The following is an 18,600-nucleotide window of genomic DNA, read 5'->3' as shown; positions in this document are numbered from 1 at the left end:
AAGTGTTCACCTAGGTGGATACGGGTCTTGATGCGTCCCTTTATGGGACCGGTATGTTCCGTGCTGTTTCAGCAGCGCATCCAGTAATTCTAGCCTGTTCCGTTCTCGAGAAATTCATGTGTTTCTGTTCTCAGTGTTCCAGGTAGTATTCTGTCCGAACTGTTGCTTCATAATGTTATTCAATGTATTTTCAATGTCGTGGTATGCCTGAATTGTTTTCTCAATTGTTATTGTTCCTCGTGTATTGTATTGTGTTCAGATTCAAGTTTGCAATGTCCCTCTTTTCGAGATTACGTCAGTTAAAAACTAGAAAGGGTCTGCTAGAAGAAGCAGTTCCTGTCCCGCCTAGGGACAGTCCAGGTCATTTTATGTATCAGAAGCATAGCATAAGTGCCATATTATATCTAGATTTATGGGTAGAGTATACCAAAGAGTTAGAGGAAAAGTATAGATGGCCCGTATCAGGTACGTGGGATGCCGAGTGCATCATGAGAGTAGAAGAAGCATTATGGAAAAAGAAAGCCAGACAGTCACAGAAAGACGCCATCGAGTTATGGCGCAAAGAATCTCATAAAAGAACCGAAAAAGAAATCAGAAAGTCAGAAATAAGTCGAGAATCCTTAGAACGAGCCCAAGAAAGGGAATTAATCGAGATAGGTGAACGAGTTAAAACCGAACAGTCAGACAGACAGAGGAACGCCCTCATTAAGGGTATGTACCCTCTTCTTGCCGAGGGCTTGCCAAAAGCGACCCCGGAGGCATCCAGTAATTTCCCGCCACCCTTAGTTCCGACCAAGCTACGTCACAAACCGACCGCAGCTGATATTTTCATCTCGTCCTATTTGGACGACACAGTCCCGGAATATGCAAATCCCGCTCCGCCAGTCCCTGTAAATCAGGCAATTCCTGCTCCTCCAGACACCGGGGCACCCCTTGCAGTACCTGCTACGGTCCCCCAGGTTCAGCCCGCCATACAAGTCCAGCCTGCATTTCAATTTCCCGCCGCGCTAGTACGAAGAGCATCAGTCGATGGTTCCAGTTTAGGGGCCGCAGGAGGAGGTCCTCCTCAGACCCCACCGCCAAATAGACGTCCAGGAGCAGTCGAGTTACATGAACGTGCGTTACAGCGTACGCCTAAATATCAGTCCATTGCAGAAATCAGGCGAGCTCTTACTGAATGCTGTTATGATCCAGTTCCAGGCGAGGATAGTATGGTTATATTTTCCGTGCGTGTTAGGCAGGTGTCCGAATACTTGGTCACTTTACCGAATATGAAGGAGGATCTAGACAGAATATACCGTTTCATCCGTACAGGGGATGATCCAGAAAGTATTAGTGAAGTTATGTCTCAAAGGAAAGTTGAGATCCAGCTCATGATATTAAAGTTTCTGATTAATTGTCTAATAAGGGAACAAGATTATCCGACCAAAGATCAAGTCGAAATGAGAACCCTGACAAGGTGGAGTGAGAATATAGCCGAGGGTAAGCATAGAACTATCAGTAGTATAGAGAGTATGTTCGTAAGGAGATAATAAGGATACACGAACAACGCAAAGAAACACAAGTAAGCGAGAAAGAAAATGACTCTGCGGAAGAGGTAGAGGACGAGAATCCCGCCAGAATTGCGTATGTAGGAAAATCTAGATTTCCAGACCGCCATTTACGCCTAGACACAAGAAAATTTTTCATCATCCAGCACCAGAACAAGGTTCTCTGGAACAAGTATTTCAAGCTACCGATCACATTCTGAAATCACGAATCGGTTACAGTGAATTAAGTACTATGCATGAACAAGAACTAGTCCGATCAGCAGTCCGATGGATTACTGATTCTACCACTTTTCCAGACGAAATAGTGGCACAAATGTTTCTGAAATTGCCCCCAGCCGAGTAACGACTGGTGGGTATGTATATGATCCAGCACCTCATTACATTGTATGAGGGTCAACATTCTGATCCAGGTCCGTTACATGATGTCCTGAACGAGTTACTCCAGTATAAATGGAAAGGTTTAGGTACTGATTTAATTAGTGTCATTCTAGAACAGCGCCACAAATATAGAACGTTTTTGAACCCGCATTTTGTTCATGTCTCACCCCCAGAAAGTAAACCCTTTTACATAGACAGACAGAATCCGTTACGAGAAGTGCATCCAGTTAAGACAGAGGGTGGTGAAATGCAACGAGTGTTTGTTTACACCCCTATCACAAAGATGGAACTCTTAGAGATGAAAAAATTAATTCCCTGTCATGATAAAGATCCAGCAGGGTTCCACCGAGAATTAAAAGACATGCTCCGTATGGGAGAATACACGTATCCAGATATTATTAAAATGTTAAAGGTCCTGTTGCCCGCAGGGGTATATGAGAAACTCAAGGAAAAAGAATGGGAGGTGGGAGAGAAAAAGATCGATTGGGCAGTTCTAGAAGCTGAAGATAAGGCACGAGTACCAGGTACCGGTCTTGGAGATAAATGTAAAGAATTACCTGAACTGTTAATACAAGTTTTGCCCAGACTATTAGCAACTAAAAAGGAAGACTGGGATGCAATCTCAGCATGTAAACAGAAACAAGACGAAGACACTAGTGATTTTTACTCTAGATTTGAAAAATGTTTTATTATAAACAGTGGCCTCAAGACGAGTAGCGAGTCATACCCTCATCTTTTTGTTACTAAATTAGTCGAGAATTCAAGTCCACAAGTTAAGAATCGAGTTTTGAAAGTCGAAAGTACCTGGCAAGCTAATACCCCGTCCCAAATGTTACAGATGCTTCAATATCACCAGAATAGAATCAGAGAAGAGCAAGAACACGAGAGAAAGCGTATGAAAGACACGAAAATGAAAGTACTAGTTGCACAATCTGTTCCTCAAGACAGTCAGAAGAGGGGTACGAATCAAGCCAGTCATCCTACAGCTCCCGTTAAAGGGACCTGCAATTATTGTAAACAGCCAGGTCATTTTATAAACGAGTGTGCAGTTCTGAAACACAACATAGCTACCGGTAAGACTAAAGAAAGACCACGTCCGCCTAGACAAGAGCAAGTTTCACAGACTTCTCAGCCACAGAATGCACAACAGACAGTTACTGTACCGCAGCCTATTGCTGCAACACAGCATGTTACACAGCAGATGTACCAGTATGCTCAGTCCGAGTATCCAGAGTATCAGCCATATTCATGAAACAGCCTAGAGAGGGAGGTAGGCTTGCCTCTCATCGAGATACCTGTAGATCAAGAGGGTCCCTATGTTCACAGTCAAGTACTAGGGAAAGACAGAAAGTTTTTGATTGATACAGGGGCAAGTAGGACCACCATCAGTCACGCTGAAGTTCCAGGGGCTCCGCTCTCAGGCTCAAGAAATGTTTCCCTTGGATTTTCAGGAAAACCTATCGTAAATGAAATATCAAAGCCAGTTACCCTAGAAGTAGGTCCACTGTCCCGCACTACTGATCTGTTACTTACGAAGTCATGTCCAGAAAATCTATTAGGCATTAAAACACTGAAAGAGTTAGGTGCAGTTATATGCTGTTCCCCAGAGGGAATACGATTGTTCCTACGTGACTTCAAGGGTCACTATGTATTACGAGATTTTGATCCAAGATTGTCTAATGTTCCGCAGCATCTATGGGCGCAAGGTCCAACTGATGTTGGCTTTATGCAAATCACACCCCATCGTGTGACTCTCAAGCCAGGTGTAGTCCTGCCACGAATCAGACAGTACAGATTGCCACCTGAGGCTGTAGCAGCCTTATCCAAAATTATTGACGAGCTCATGACTCAAGGAGTAGTGGTAGAAACTGACTCCAATGTATGTAATTCTCCGATCATTCCAGTCATGAAACGTACTGATCCAAACGCACCTCCAGTATATCGATTAGTGATTGACCTTCGAGAACTCAATAAATGTATCATTCCCCAGTACCCAGTTGTCCCAGATATCTCTTCCCTATTGACAGCCATTGATTCCGAAGCTTCATTTTTTACAGTCATAGATCTCAAGAACGCATTTTTCAGTGTCCCCATTCATCCAGACAGCCAGTTTCTTTTCGGATTTTGTTTAAATGGAAGGAGCTATATGTTCACACGCGCTCCTCAAGGTTTCACAGAAAGTCCTAGTATTTATAGTCAAGCACTTAAGAGACAACTAGACAATATTCACATGCCAACTGACACTGCCCTGCTCCAATATGTCGATGATCTACTGATCACAGCCCGTTCTGAACATGCTTGCGAACGAGCATCCCTTACAGTCTTGTATTTCCTAGCCGAGATGGGGCACAAGGTGTCCCCTTCGAAGCTTCAATTCTGTGTCCAGCAAGTGATCTATTTAGGCCACTTACTGTCCAAGAGGGGTAGGCAGTTGACACCAGATCGTATCCAGTTAATAGCGAGTCTTCCTCAGCCCAAGACCCAGAAGGAGGTACGTGCTTTTATTGGCCTCACTTCTTACTGCAGACAATGGATTCCTCAGTATGCATTTCTAGCCAAGCCACTGATACAGTTAACGACACAGGAGGCAGCCGTATCGACTGTTCTCTCTTGGACATCTGAACATACACTTAGTTTTAATGAATTAAAGAAAGCCCTATGCCAAGCTCCAGTTCTTGCTACACCAAACTACAGTAAGCCTTTTACACTTTTCGTCACTGAACGCGAAGGTACAGCATTATCTGTTCTCACACAAGATCAAGCAGGACAATACAAGCCTTGTGCTTATTTTTCGAGCACATTAGATCCTGTAGCCCAGGCTCTGCCTGCGTGTCTCAAGTCAGTTGCAGCCACAGCACTAGCTATCAGACAAAGTGATTCCATAGTGTTAGGACACTCCCTGACAGTACAAGTTCCACACTCCGTGGAAGTTCTTTTAAACCGAACACAGACTCAGCACTTGACAATTGCACGTTTAACAGGTTATGAATTGACACTGTTCCAGCCACACATAGAAATCAGACGCTGCAACGTTTTAAATCCTGCCACACTGTTACCATCAGTAAATTCAAATCCTGCCACACATGACTGTGTGGAAGTAGTTAACATTATGACTAAGCCAAGACAAGATCTGACAGATATTCCATTACCAGATCCCGTCCTGACACTTTATGTGGATGGTTCATGCATGAGAACCAGTACAGGAGAACTAGTAGCCGCGTATGCAGTGACTACCGACACTGAAGTTATTGAAACACACCGTATTGACACCCTGTCTGCTCAAGCAGCAGAGCTAGTTGCTCTGACACAAGCCTGCATACACGCCAAGAACCTGAAAGTTAATATTTACACAGATTCACGCTACGCATTTGGAGTCGTACACGACTTTGGAGTGCTCTGGCAGGAGAGAGGTTTCATGACTTCTCATGGAACCAAGATTCAGCATGGTCTCCTTATTCAAGCTCTGTTAGATGCAATACATTTACCGACATCCATTGCTATCATGAAATGCAAAGCACATACGAAAGGTACTGACACTATTTCTCAAGGTAATGATCTAGCAGATCGCACAGCCAAGCTTACAGCACAGACTCCAGACATTTCAGTTAAGCCAACACAGACACACACTCCAGATCCGACTACATGTATGACAGTTAAGGACCCTACTCAAGATGTCATAGATATCCAGTTACATGCTACTCCCGATGAAATCAAGAAATGGTCCGAACAAGGAGGGGTCCAGACAGATCAGGGATGGGTAACGAAGGGTAGAGCCACATGGTTTCTCCCCAACTCTATGGTTCAAGTCATTATTAATACCGCACATAGTCCAGCACATCTAGGAGAGAAAGCAATGTTAGACAGTATCCAGAACATTTGGTTCAACAAGCATTTACGAGCTGCAGCCAAGCAGAAAGTCCGTACCTGTATGATATGTTGTCAGTTTAATCCAGGTAAAAGTGTCCCGGTGGAACAAGGTGGATTCCAGCCCCCTGACCACCCTTTTGAAGTCCTCCAGATGGATTACATTCAGATGGAGCGATGTCGAGGTTTCAAGTATGTCCTTGTAGTTGTATGCGCTTTGTCCAGGTGGACAGAAGCATATCCAGTCCCAGATTACACAGCCGCGACCACTGCCAAGCAGTTGGTTCGTGAATTCTTCCCCCGTTATGGACTCCCTAGAGTCGTATATTCTGACAACGGCCAGCCATTCTCATCTGAGTTGATGAAACATGTTTCCCTGTTGTTAGGGTACCAGTGGAAGTTCCATTGTGTACGCCATCCTGAAGCAGCCGGTCTCGTAGAGAGACATAATCAGACCCTGAAAATTCGAATTGCAAAAGTTTGTCAAGAAAAAGGTGTAGACTGGCTAGTAGCTCTGCCAGTTGCCCTGTTCTATATGCGCATGGTCGCACATTCCAGATCAGGTCTGTCCCCGTATGAGGTCGTTTTCGGCCGCCCCCCTAACATGTGGGGTACTCCTAGACCCCGAAGTATTACAGATGTTTCAAGTAATATGCTGACAGATTACCTAGCTTCCTTGATGTCTGCCCTCAACTCTTGTCGTTCACAGGTTGCCGCCGCCTTTCCAGACAATACCGAGGTGGCACCGCATGAAATCGTTCCCGGATCCATGGTCTTAGTGCGAAATTTTGATCGTTCAAGTCCGCTGGAGCCTCGCTGGAAGGAGCCCCGACAGGTCCTCCTGGCCACCCGTACAGCCGTGAAGTTGGAGGGACGCAAAGGCTGGGTGCATCTTTCGCATATCAAAAAGTTTTATGGATTGAAACCAGTTTCAAAGAACATTTCCGAGGATTTAAAGGACTGCCAAAGTACTATTCTTAAGGACTGTCCCGCAAAAGACAATGATATTGCACCCTCCCTGTTAGAGACAACTCCGCAACAGGAGTATAAGAAAAAGTTAAGGTCTAGTAAAATAAGTCAGCCAGTTTGATTGTCTAAGTCCTCCCCTAGGTGAAACGGTTAGACCGGTTTCTGACATGTATAAAATAGACCCCCATAGTGAGAGAGTTAGTCAAAACTCAATCCGATGTATCGTTTTTCTAAGTTTCATATTATTTCTCAGCATTATGATTTCCTGCACCAGTTATGCATTTTACTTGTATTTTCCAGTTTCTCATGTAAATAAGTCTTCTAATGTTACAGTAGAGCACACGTTTAGTGATCTGCCTCCTCATGAACTCTCTTATCGCCTCGCTATGCGTAACAATTCTTTTATCCGCATGTTACATTATTCACACCAGACCAGCAATGCCACTAATTGTTGGGTGTGTGGTCGACTCCCCCCTTTCCAGACACCGAAGGGAGTTCTGCCACTCTTTCCTTATCCATTTTCACATAATGGTACGTGTGGAGCATGGTCCACGTTAACGTCATCCTCAACAGATATGTCTTTTCTTAACAGTACATGTTTTCCAGACAAGCAAGGTCTTCCCCACAGAACCGGGTTAGATCTAGAAAACGAAGTTTACAATTTAGGAAATTATTCTTCGAATTTCATGGTCCTGAATGTTCAGTCTGATTCTACCCCAGACTTACCTGCTATTTCAGTATTACCAGTCAAAGGTGAATTATGTGTCCGAAATAATGGTTCCGTACATGTAGGACATAGTGATTGTACTACTATTGTCAAGTATAGTGACAGTAGGAAATCTATTTTCAAAGCTTCACGTCATTCTTATTTTATTTGTGGCCAAACCGCATATGTTCGTCTGCCCCTCGATTGGGAGGGAACCTGTTACATTGCCTTCCTACTGCCACCAGTTTTCCTAGCCCCACCTGATTATCATAGAAACACACATCTAGTACACATTAGACATAGAAGGGAGATCGAGTCCCCGATTGTCGATTATACTGAAACTGCTCTAGAACAGTATACAGATTTCAATAGAGGTTTCTTCTTCTTTATAGGACCTATCCAGAATAGCAAGCTAATCCGTAGGTTAACCAGAACCCTTGAAGCTGTAGTAAATGAGACTGCCTCTGCTCTAGGTAACTTAACCGAAGAGCAATCTGCTATGAGATTTGTCGTTTTGCAAAATCGTCTCGTCCTTGACGTCATACTGGCCGATAGGGGCGGGGCCTGTAGAGTCATCGGATCTAGTTGCTGCATTTTCATTCCAAATAACGCGCCGTCTGTTTATTCAGCCATAACCAGACTCCATAAAATTGCCCATCTGTTACACCAAGATCCAGGCACCTGGACATGGTCCGGTTGGTTCTGGAATATAATTTCCGCCTGGGGATGGAAAGTCTTGTCCTTTCTAGGTATTGCAGTAGCGATCATATTCAGTTGCTGCCTCTGTATACAATGTGGCCCTGCGATTTGCGGCATTTGTGCTACCTCTTGTATTCCTAGTCCCAAGTCCCGTTCTAAATCCCGTTCCAAGAAAATTCGAGACGAACAATTGATACTGTATGAAATGATAGATGGTATCATGAATATTGATGTTTCCTGATGGAAACGTAGTGACAAGGAGGGAATGTGGAAAAGTAAATTTTGCCATGTTCTGTGTCCCTACGCGTCCTACATCATATGTTATGTGTGCATGATTAATATGCATATGTATTCCCCATGTTCGATTAATGACGCAATTACAGTTGTGTCCATCTCTAGTATGCCAGTTTCCAGTTCTCGTGAATACTACGAATATCAGGCCTATGTAAAGCTACGTTGCCACGTTTCTCAGTGTGCACGTTATTCCATTGTAAAGTCCCCGTTTCTAGGCCTCAAAAGGGCCCGGACACCAGATTCAGCTCCTGTCTCCTGAAGCCCTCGCTGAGGAGCGATACAGCCCCCACCTGTATCCCTGACCCTTCACTTACTTCCTGCCTCACAGTGCCCGGTTCAGCCTGGCTCTGCCTCTGAGTCTGCCAAGAGTATGTTATGATTCTAGTTATCAGTCCAGCCCTCCTTCTCTGCATTCCTAAGCTACTGAATCGCATCAATAGTTTCCGTCATTGTCTAGCCTTTACGTCTCCATGTAAGAGAAATACTGTATTTATGGTCATTTAATATTCTTCATCACGCACTACATGTAGAATAATGCATGCTCCAGTCTTAGAATCAAGCTAGCCTTTCCCCTCCTGACTTCTAGTTTATATCAACATGTTCTCTAAACATCAGATACTAGATACTGTTTAGGTACATGTCGCCTTGACTCTCCAGACTTCAGTCTCTGCTCCTAGCACAGAGTTCATAGCCCCCAGCTTCTCCTAGTAACACGTCATTGCCAGTTTGCGCGCACCATCGGTTAGAGGTCCCGGCTCCTTGGGTAGCCCCCTCCATGTTTCCGCCCCATTCATGACATATTCTGTTACGTTTGCATCACATGTCTATGTATACGCCCTGTTACACCCACTTTCACCCTTATCTTTCGCGACTGCTACGCGTCGCACCCTTTGCTCCACCCACTGCTCCGCCTATCATATGTACTGTAATGCAACTGTTTTATTATATATACTTGTGTATTGTTATTAAATGCTAGCGCGCTCATCCCAGATCCAGCCCCGGCAGCTGCCGGGCCCTGCCATCCTATTCCTATGCAGGTCGTCCTGTTCCTGTCCTTTATGCTGTAATAAACCTGCAAACTCCTACTACCTCGAATCTTGACTCTTATTTATTGAGCTATCTGTTATTGCTATGCCTAGTCAAACCTAGATCCGGTATTATTTATTTATATACCACATAATGGCGCCCGAATAGGGACTTGCCCTTTCCCCACGCGTCGGTGAAGCCACGCCGGCCCCCTGACCCTCTGCAGTCGTGACGGAACTCTTCTGCGCACCGGCAGATATTTCTGCTTTAAGTATCCCTCAGGCCCACGGAGGAGACGGAGGAGGCGGTCCAGCATCCAGACGAGACGGTGGAGGAACGCGGCGAGTCCCGACCAGAGCCCAAGCCGAGAGTCCAAGGTCCGAGGTATCCGGAGGCCCACCCGTAACAGAAGTCCGAAGTTCGTCCGTCCGGCGTCGAAGCAGTCCAGTCCAGTCCGAGGCTTTCCGTTCTTGCTGCCCGGTGAGTACCGTTGCTGGGGTAGTATCTAGACAGGGTCAATCTAAATTGTCTCTGGTCCGATGGGTCTGGGTACGCAGATCTGAAACGAAGTGTTCACCTAGGTGGATACGGGTCTTGATGCGTCCCTTTATGGGACCGGTATGTTCCGTGCTGTTTCAGCAGCGCATCCAGTAATTCTAGCCTGTTCCGTTCTCGAGAAATTCATGTGTTTCTGTTCTCAGTGTTCCAGGTAGTATTCTGTCCGAACTGTTGCTTCATAATGTTATTCAATGTATTTTCAATGTCGTGGTATGCCTGAATTGTTTTCTCAATTGTTATTGTTCCTCGTGTATTGTATTGTGTTCAGATTCAAGTTTGCAATGTCCCTCTTTTCGAGATTACGTCAGTTAAAAACTAGAAAGGGTCTGCTAGAAGAAGCAGTTCCTGTCCCGCCTAGGGACAGTCCAGGTCATTTTATGTATCAGAAGCATGGCATAAGTGCCATATTATATCTAGATTTATGGGTAGAGTATACCAAAGAGTTAGAGGAAAAGTATAGATGGCCCGTATCAGGTACGTGGGATGCCGAGTGCATCATGAGAGTAGAAGAAGCATTATGGAAAAAGAAAGCCAGACAGTCACAGAAAGACGCCATCGAGTTATGGCGCAAAGAATCTCATAAAAGAACCGAAAAAGAAATCAGAAAGTCAGAAATAAGTCGAGAATCCTTAGAACGAGCCCAAGAAAGGGAATTAATCGAGATAGGTGAACGAGTTAAAACCGAACAGTCAGACAGACAGAGGAACGCCCTCATTAAGGGTATGTACCCTCTTCTTGCCGAGGGCTTGCCAAAAGCGACCCCGGAGGCATCCAGTAATTTCCCGCCACCCTTAGTTCCGACCAAGCTACGTCACAAACCGACCGCAGCTGATATTTTCATCTCGTCCTATTTGGACGACACAGTCCCGGAATATGCAAATCCCGCTCCGCCAGTCCCTGTAAATCAGGCAATTCCTGCTCCTCCAGACACCGGGGCACCCCTTGCAGTACCTGCTACGGTCCCCCAGGTTCAGCCCGCCATACAAGTCCAGCCTGCATTTCAATTTCCCGCCGCGCTAGTACGAAGAGCATCAGTCGATGGTTCCAGTTTAGGGGCCGCAGGAGGAGGTCCTCCTCAGACCCCACCGCCAAATAGACGTCCAGGAGCAGTCGAGTTACATGAACGTGCGTTACAGCGTACGCCTAAATATCAGTCCATTGCAGAAATCAGGCGAGCTCTTACTGAATGCTGTTATGATCCAGTTCCAGGCGAGGATAGTATGGTTATATTTTCCGTGCGTGTTAGGCAGGTGTCCGAATACTTGGTCACTTTACCGAATATGAAGGAGGATCTAGACAGAATATACCGTTTCATCCGTACAGGGGATGATCCAGAAAGTATTAGTGAAGTTATGTCTCAAAGGAAAGTTGAGATCCAGCTCATGATATTAAAGTTTCTGATTAATTGTCTAATAAGGGAACAAGATTATCCGACCAAAGATCAAGTCGAAATGAGAACCCTGACAAGGTGGAGTGAGAATATAGCCGAGGGTAAGCATAGAACTATCAGTAGTATAGAGAGTATGTTCGTAAGGAAATAATAAGGATACACGAACAACGCAAAGAAACACAAGTAAGCGAGAAAGAAAATGACTCTGCGGAAGAGGTAGAGGACGAGAATCCCGCCAGAATTGCGTATGTAGGAAAATCTAGATTTCCAGACCGCCATTTACGCCTAGAACACAAGAACATTTTTCATCATCCAGCACCAGAACAAGGTTCTCTGGAACAAGTATTTCAAGCTACCGATCACATTCTGAAATCACGAATCGGTTACAGTGAATTAAGTACTATGCATGAACAAGAACTAGTCCGATCAGCAGTCCGATGGATTACTGATTCTACCACTTTTCCAGACGAAATAGTGGCACAAATGTTTCTGAAATTGCCCCCAGCCGAGCAACGACTGGTGGGTATGTATATGATCCAGCACCTCATTACATTGTATGAGGGTCAACATTCTGATCCAGGTCCGTTACATGATGTCCTGAACGAGTTACTCCAGTATAAATGGAAAGGTTTAGGTACTGATTTAATTAGTGTCATTCTAGAACAGCGCCACAAATATAGAACGTTTTTGAACCCGCATTTTGTTCATGTCTCACCCCCAGAAAGTAAACCCTTTTACATAGACAGACAGAATCCGTTACGAGAAGTGCATCCAGTTAAGACAGAGGGTGGTGAAATGCAACGAGTGTTTGTTTACACCCCTATCACAAAGATGGAACTCTTAGAGATGAAAAAATTAATTCCCTGTCATGATAAAGATCCAGCAGGGTTCCACCGAGAATTAAAAGACATGCTCCGTATGGGAGAATACACGTATCCAGATATTATTAAAATGTTAAAGGTCCTGTTGCCCGCAGGGGTATATGAGAAACTCAAGGAAAAAGAATGGGAGGTGGGAGAGAAAAAGATCGATTGGGCAGTTCTAGAAGCTGAAGATAAGGCACGAGTACCAGGTACCGGTCTTGGAGATAAATGTAAAGAATTACCTGAACTGTTAATACAAGTTTTGCCCAGACTATTAGCAACTAAAAAGGAAGACTGGGATGCAATCTCAGCATGTAAACAGAAACAAGACGAAGACACTAGTGATTTTTACTCTAGATTTGAAAAATGTTTTATTATAAACAGTGGCCTCAAGACGAGTAGCGAGTCATACCCTCATCTTTTTGTTACTAAATTAGTCGAGAATTCAAGTCCACAAGTTAAGAATCGAGTTTTGAAAGTCGAAAGTACCTGGCAAGCTAATACCCCGTCCCAAATGTTACAGATGCTTCAATATCACCAGAATAGAATCAGAGAAGAGCAAGAACACGAGAGAAAGCGTATGAAAGACACGAAAATGAAAGTACTAGTTGCACAATCTGTTCCTCAAGACAGTCAGAAGAGGGGTACGAATCAAGCCAGTCATCCTACAGCTCCCGTTAAAGGGACCTGCAATTATTGTAAACAGCCAGGTCATTTTATAAACGAGTGTGCAGTTCTGAAACACAACATAGCTACCGGTAAGACTAAAGAAAGACCACGTCCGCCTAGACAAGAGCAAGTTTCACAGACTTCTCAGCCACAGAATGCACAACAGACAGTTACTGTACCGCAGCCTATTGCTGCAACACAGCATGTTACACAGCAGATGTACCAGTATGCTCAGTCCGAGTATCCAGAGTATCAGCCATATTCATGAAACAGCCTAGAGAGGGAGGTAGGCTTGCCTCTCATCGAGATACCTGTAGATCAAGAGGGTCCCTATGTTCACAGTCAAGTACTAGGGAAAGACAGAAAGTTTTTGATTGATACAGGGGCAAGTAGGACCACCATCAGTCACGCCGAAGTTCCAGGGGCTCCGCTCTCAGGCTCAAGAAATGTTTCCCTTGGATTTTCAGGAAAACCTATCGTAAATGAAATATCAAAGCCAGTTACCCTAGAAGTAGGTCCACTGTCCCGCACTACTGATCTGTTACTTACGAAGTCATGTCCAGAAAATCTATTAGGCATTAAAACACTGAAAGAGTTAGGTGCAGTTATATGCTGTTCCCCAGAGGGAATACGATTGTTCCTACGTGACTTCAAGGGTCACTATGTATTACGAGATTTTGATCCAAGATTGTCTAATGTTCCGCAGCATCTATGGGCGCAAGGTCCAACTGATGTTGGCTTTATGCAAATCACACCCCATCGTGTGACTCTCAAGCCAGGTGTAGTCCTGCCACGAATCAGACAGTACAGATTGCCACCTGAGGCTGTAGCAGCCTTATCCAAAATTATTGACGAGCTCATGACTCAAGGAGTAGTGGTAGAAACTGCTCATGACTCAAGGAGTAGTGGTAGAAACTGACTCCAATGTATGTAATTCTCCGATCATTCCAGTCATGAAACGTACTGATCCAAACGCACCTCCAGTATATCGATTAGTGATTGACCTTCGAGAACTCAATGTATCATTCCCCAGTACCCAGTTGTCCCAGATATCTCTTCCCTATTGACAGCCAATGATTCCGAAGCTTCATTTTTTACAGTCATAGATCTCAAGAACGCATTTTTCAGTGTCCCCATTCATCCAGACAGCCAGTTTCTTTTCGGATTTTGTTTAAATGGAAGGAGCTATATGTTCACACGCGCTCCTCAAGGTTTCACAGAAAGTCCTAGTATTTATAGTCAAGCACTTAAGAGACAACTAGACAATATTCACATGCCAACTGACACTGCCCTGCTCCAATATGTCGATGATCTACTGATCACAGCCCGTTCTGAACATGCTTGCGAACGAGCATCCCTTACAGTCTTGTATTTCCTAGCCGAGATGGGGCACAAGGTGTCCCCTTCGAAGCTTCAATTCTGTGTCCAGCAAGTGATCTATTTAGGCCACTTACTGTCCAAGAGGGGTAGGCAGTTGACACCAGATCGTATCCAGTTAATAGCGAGTCTTCCTCAGCCCAAGACCCAGAAGGAGGTACGTGCTTTTATTGGCCTCACTTCTTACTGCAGACAATGGATTCCTCAGTATGCATTTCTAGCCAAGCCACTGATACAGTTAACGACACAGGAGGCAGCCGTATCGACTGTTCTCTCTTGGACATCTGAACATACACTTAGTTTTAATGAATTAAAGAAAGCCCTATGCCAAGCTCCAGTTCTAGCTACACCAAACTACAGTAAGCCTTTTACACTTTTCGTCACTGAACGCGAAGGTACAGCATTATCTGTTCTCACACAAGATCAAGCAGGACAATACAAGCCTTGTGCTTATTTTTCGAGCACATTAGATCCTGTAGCCCAGGCTCTGCCTGCGTGTCTCAAGTCAGTTGCAGCCACAGCACTAGCTATCAGACAAAGTGATTCCATAGTGTTAGGACACTCCCTGACAGTACAAGTTCCACACTCCGTGGAAGTTCTTTTAAACCGAACACAGACTCAGCACTTGACAATTGCACGTTTAACAGGTTATGAATTGACACTGTTCCAGCCACACATAGAAATCAGACGCTGCAACGTTTTAAATCCTGCCACACTGTTACCATCAGTAAATTCAAATCCTGCCACACATGACTGTGTGGAAGTAGTTAACATTATGACTAAGCCAAGACAAGATCTGACAGATATTCCATTACCAGATCCCGACCTGACACTTTATGTGGATGGTTCATGCATGAGAACCAGTACAGGAGAACTAGTAGCCGCGTATGCAGTGACTACCGACACTGAAGTTATTGAAACACACCGTATTGACACCCTGTCTGCTCAAGCAGCAGAGCTAGTTGCTCTGACACAAGCCTGCATACACGCCAAGAACCTGAAAGTTAATATTTACACAGATTCACGTTACGCATTTGGAGTCGTACACGACTTTGGAGTGCTCTGGCAGGAGAGAGGTTTCATGACTTCTCATGGAACCAAGATTCAGCATGGTCTCCTTATTCAAGCTCTGTTAGATGCAATACATTTACCGACATCCATTGCTATCATGAAATGCAAAGCACATACGAAAGTTACTGACACTATTTCTCAAGGTAATGATCTAGCAGATCGCACAGCCAAGCTTACAGCACAGACTCCAGACATTTCAGTTAAGCCAACACAGACACACACTCCAGATCCGACTACATGTATGACAGTTAAGGACCCTACTCAAGATGTCATAGATATCCAGTTACATGCTACTCCCGATGAAATCAAGAAATGGTCCGAACAAGGAGGGGTCCAGACAGATCAGGGATGGGTAACGAAGGGTAGAGCCACATGGTTTCTCCCCGACTCTATGGTTCAAGTCATTATTAATACCGCACATAGTCCAGCACATCTAGGAGAGAAAGCAATGTTAGACAGTATCCAGAACATTTGGTTCAACAAGCATTTACGAGCTGCAGCCAAGCAGAAAGTCCGTACCTGTATGATATGTTGTCAGTTTAATCCAGGTAAAAGTGTCCCGGTGGAACAAGGTGGATTCCAGCCCCCTGACCACCCTTTTGAAGTCCTCCAGATGGATTACATTCAGATGGAGCGATGTCGAGGTTTCAAGTATGTCCTTGTAGTTGTATGCGCTTTGTCCAGGTGGACAGAAGCATATCCAGTCCCAGATTACACAGCCGCGACCACTGCCAAGCAGTTGGTTCGTGAATTCTTCCCCCGTTATGGACTCCCTAGAGTCGTATATTCTGACAACGGCCAGCCATTCTCATCTGAGTTGATGAAACATGTTTCCCTGTTGTTAGGGTACCAGTGGAAGTTCCATTGTGTACGCCATCCTGAAGCAGCCGGTCTCGTAGAGAGACATAATCAGACCCTGAAAATTCGAATTGCAAAAGTTTGTCAAGAAAAAGGTGTAGACTGGCTAGTAGCTCTGCCAGTTGCCCTGTTCTATATGCGCATGGTCGCACATTCCAGATCAGGTCTGTCCCCGTATGAGGTCGTTTTCGGCCGCCCCCCTAACATGTGGGGTACTCCTAGACCCCGAAGTATTACAGATGTTTCAAGTAATATGCTGACAGATTACCTAGCTTCCTTGATGTCTGCCCTCAACTCTTGTCGTTCACTGGTTGCCGCCGCCTTTCCAGACAATACCGAGGTGGCACCGCATGAAATCGTTCCCGGATCCATGGTCTTAGTGCGAAATTTTGATCGTTCAAGTCCGCTGGAGCCTCGCTGGAAGGAGCCCCGACAGGTCCTCCTGGCCACCCGTACAGCCGTGAAGTTGGAGGGACGCAAAGGCTGGGTGCATCTTTCGCATATCAAAAAGTTTTATGGATTGAAACCAGTTTCAAAGAACATTTCCGAGGATTTAAAGGACTGCCAAAGTACTATTCTTAAGGACTGTCCCGCAAAAGACAATGATATTGCACCCTCCCTGTTAGAGACAACTCCGCAACAGGAGTATAAGAAAAAGTTAAGGTCTAGTAAAATAAGTCAGCCAGTTTGATTGTCTAAGTCCTCCCCTAGGTGAAACGGTTAGACCGGTTTCTGACATGTATAAAATAGACCCCCATAGTGAGAGAGTTAGTCAAAACTCAATCCGATGTATCGTTTTTCTAAGTTTCATATTATTTCTCAGCATTATGATTTCCTGCACCAGTTATGCATTTTACTTGTATTTTCCAGTTTCTCATGTAAATAAGTCTTCTAATGTTACAGTAGAGCACACGTTTAGTGATCTGCCTCCTCATGAACTCTCTTATCGCCTCGCTATGCGTAACAATTCTTTTATCCGCATGTTACATTATTCACACCAGACCAGCAATGCCACTAATTGTTGGGTGTGTGGTCGACTCCCCCCTTTCCAGACACCGAAGGGAGTTCTGCCACTCTTTCCTTATCCATTTTCACATAATGGTACGTGTGGAGCATGGTCCACGTTAACGTCATCCTCAACAGATATGTCTTTTCTTAACAGTACATGTTTTCCAGACAAGCAAGGTCTTCCCCACAGAACCGGGTTAGATCTAGAAAACGAAGTTTACAATTTAGGAAATTATTCTTCGAATTTCATGGTCCTGAATGTTCAGTCTGATTCTACCCCAGACTTACCTGCTATTTCAGTATTACCAGTCAAAGGTGAATTATGTGTCCGAAATAATGGTTCCGTACATGTAGGACATAGTGATTGTACTACTATTGTCAAGTATAGTGACAGTAGGAAATCTATTTTCAAAGCTTCACGTCATTCTTATTTTATTTGTGGCCAAACCGCATATGTTCGTCTGCCCCTCGATTGGGAGGGAACCTGTTACATTGCCTTCCTACTGCCACCAGTTTTCCTAGCCCCACCTGATTATCATAGAAACACACATCTAGTACACATTAGACATAGAAGGGAGATCGAGTCCCCGATTGTCGATTATACTGAAACTGCTCTAGAACAGTATACAGATTTCAATAGAGGCTTCTTCTTCTTTATAGGACCTATCCAGAATAGCAAGCTAATCCGTAGGTTAACCAGAACCCTTGAAGCTGTAGTAAATGAGACTGCCTCTGCTCTAGGTAACTTAACCGAAGAGCAATCTGCTATGAGATTTGTCGTTTTGCAAAATCGTCTCGTCCTTGACGTCATACTGGCCGATAGGGGCGGGGCCTGTAGAGTCATCGGATCTAGTTGCTGCATTTTCATTCCAAATAACGCGCCGTCTGTTTATTCAGCCATAACCAGACTCCATAAAATTGCCCATCTGTTACACCAAGATCCAGGCACCTGGACATGGTCCGGTTGGTTCTGGAATATAATTTCCGCCTGGGGATGGAAAGTCTTGTCCTTTCTAGGTATTGCAGTAGCGATCATATTCAGTTGCTGCCTCTGTATACAATGTGGCCCTGCGATTTGCGGCATTTGTGCTACCTCTTGTATTCCTAGTCCCAAGTCCCGTTCTAAATCCCGTTCCAAGAAAATTCGAGACGAACAATTGATACTGTATGAAATGATAGATGGTATCATGAATATTGATGTTTCCTGATGGAAACGTAGTGACAAGGAGGGAATGTGGAAAAGTAAATTTTGCCATGTTCTGTGTCCCTACGCGTCCTACATCATATGTTATGTGTGCATGATTAATATGCATATGTATT

Source organism: Lissotriton helveticus, chromosome 2_1 (assembly GCF_964261635.1).
Source record: "Lissotriton helveticus chromosome 2_1, aLisHel1.1, whole genome shotgun sequence".
Lineage (NCBI taxonomy): Eukaryota > Metazoa > Chordata > Amphibia > Caudata > Salamandridae > Lissotriton > Lissotriton helveticus.
Note: the sequence above shows the minus strand (reverse complement) of the source record.